Source organism: Octopus bimaculoides, chromosome 7 (assembly GCF_001194135.2).
Source record: "Octopus bimaculoides isolate UCB-OBI-ISO-001 chromosome 7, ASM119413v2, whole genome shotgun sequence".
In the NCBI taxonomy this organism is placed as follows: domain Eukaryota; kingdom Metazoa; phylum Mollusca; class Cephalopoda; order Octopoda; family Octopodidae; genus Octopus; species Octopus bimaculoides.
This window is the reverse complement of record NC_068987.1, coordinates 38,187,747-38,189,866: the sequence shown is the minus strand read 5'-3', so window position 1 is coordinate 38,189,866 and position 2,120 is coordinate 38,187,747. Positions and strand designations below refer to the sequence as shown.

The following is a 2,120-nucleotide window of genomic DNA, read 5'->3' as shown; positions in this document are numbered from 1 at the left end:
GACTCTAGATTGCCAGGCTTTTACAGTTCCGGGCTAGACAAGCTACTGCTAAAATGGCAAAAGTGTATTGACAATATGGGTGCATACTTTCATGAATAAAACTATTCCTTGTATTTATAAAACATTAACAAACATTTTTTCTATTCTACAAATTTCACACTTGACGACCTAATGCAAATAGCTGCAATATATGGATATTGCATAAGCCCCAAACATTGTACTAGGATAAAAATCACTAATTGCAAGGGCAGACGAACTGCAACTCATGAATTAATGTATCTTACAAGTAAAGGACATCTGATCAGAAATTAACTCCACTGAATAATGTACACTGCATAACATTGAGTACATAACAGCATCGAGTACTTGGAAACATCACATTCATTGCACCAATTATGAGTTGCTCATTTTTCTTTGTTGCCATCTGGTTGTTATTATTATTTAACCCCAAGTCATCCTCCATCCAGCAGGCCTGAAATCATGACCACCTCACTTTCTTAAGATATCCAGCACTACATCTTCCCCTTTGTTAGATGATAGAGTGCAACCTAGCATGTTAAGTGACAACATAAAGGTTTCTAGCATTAGCTTGTTGCTACCTGGTAGCTGCTAGAGTCACATCTGGTCGATGCTAGAGTCACAGCTGGTCAATGCTAGACTTACATCTGGTTGATGTTAGACTTACATTTGGTTGCTGCTAAGGTTACGTCTGGTTACTGCAAGAGTCACATCTAGTAGCTGCAATAAGCACATCTGGTAGCTGCAATAGGCACATCTGGTAGCTGCCAGATGTACATATGGTCCCAAATAAGGAAAATCAAGAAAAATTTTTAGAACGGATACAAAGCTAAATAGTAATCTCTACTATTGTGACTATGTGCGTATGCATGTAGTTGTATTAATGTTTATTCTATGTTTCCACTGTAATGATATAATAATTGTATTACCACTGTTGTAATATCTGCTCAATGAATGAATCAATCAATGACCATACATGCATCACAACAATAAATACTATAACAATAACATCATTATGATAGAAATATGATTACATTAGTAAATATGTATTCATTGATACATTACAAAACATACACCTATATTCATGCACATATACACAAATATACATTGTAAATGCACAGAAAAACACATTACATACGTACATACACACATATACACACATACATATAGGGTGTTCAGGATAAATTTAATAATTCTTATGTCTTCTTTTTTCAGGAACAGCATAATGTATTGGTGAAAAGTCAATGGCATTGGAAAATATAAAGATTAAAGTTGTAGTTGAGGAAGAGCTGGCTGACATGGAGTTACTTGTATCTTGATGATTCATGCTGGGTGTCAAAATGCTGACGTCACTACTACTGCTCAATGCTCTGTTGACATTATAAAGGTTGTAAGAAATGACATGGACAGGTGCAATAGAGACTGCAAAGCTGTATTCAGTAGGAAGGGACACAGCAGGCATTCTCACTGTGTCCATGCACCAGAGTTCATCCACCAACTGATGAGTAGGCCTTAGGTTCAATGAAGACAGCTATGTGAAGTTGTTGGAGACTTTGGTCAAACCCTGGCTGGAGAAGGTTGCTGCTGGAAGGTCATGTGTGTGACAACATGATTCAACTCCTTGCTGAGGACATAGAGGAAGCTGAGGGCAGCTCCAGAAAGAGTCAAAAGTGGTCAAAGAATTTGTACAATTTCACCAGCTCTAATTTCTTGCCTCCTAATTCCTTCAATTATAATCTTATGGATTATAATGTGTGAGGAATAGTTAAGAAAGACACCAACTGCTCTGCCAGCAACACCAAGGCTGAGCTGGTGGCCAAAATCAAGGAGGAGTTTGAAGATCTTCCCAGAGACACAGTGAGGAACACGTGTGTCAGATTTTAGAGCTGTCTTGAGGTCATAGTGGCAGCTGAGGGCAGCTACTTTGAGTAAACTGTTATCTAGTTATATTTGGGTGAGATATTGTATTTTATTTTTCCTTTACAAAAACTGTCAAACTCACCCTGTGTATACACACACATATCAGTACATACATGAATATATATCTGTGTGTGTGTAATAATCTATCTATCTATCTATCTATCTATCTATCTATCTATCTA

General features: G+C 37.1%; 1 protein-coding gene across 1 annotated transcript in view; it reads right to left on the bottom strand.

Annotated features, from left to right (window-relative positions):
• Positions 1 to 2,120, bottom strand: part of LOC106876459 (caspase-7) — a 787,012-nt gene that overhangs the window by 320,936 nt on the left and 463,956 nt on the right. The gene's annotated exons all lie outside the window — the stretch shown is intronic.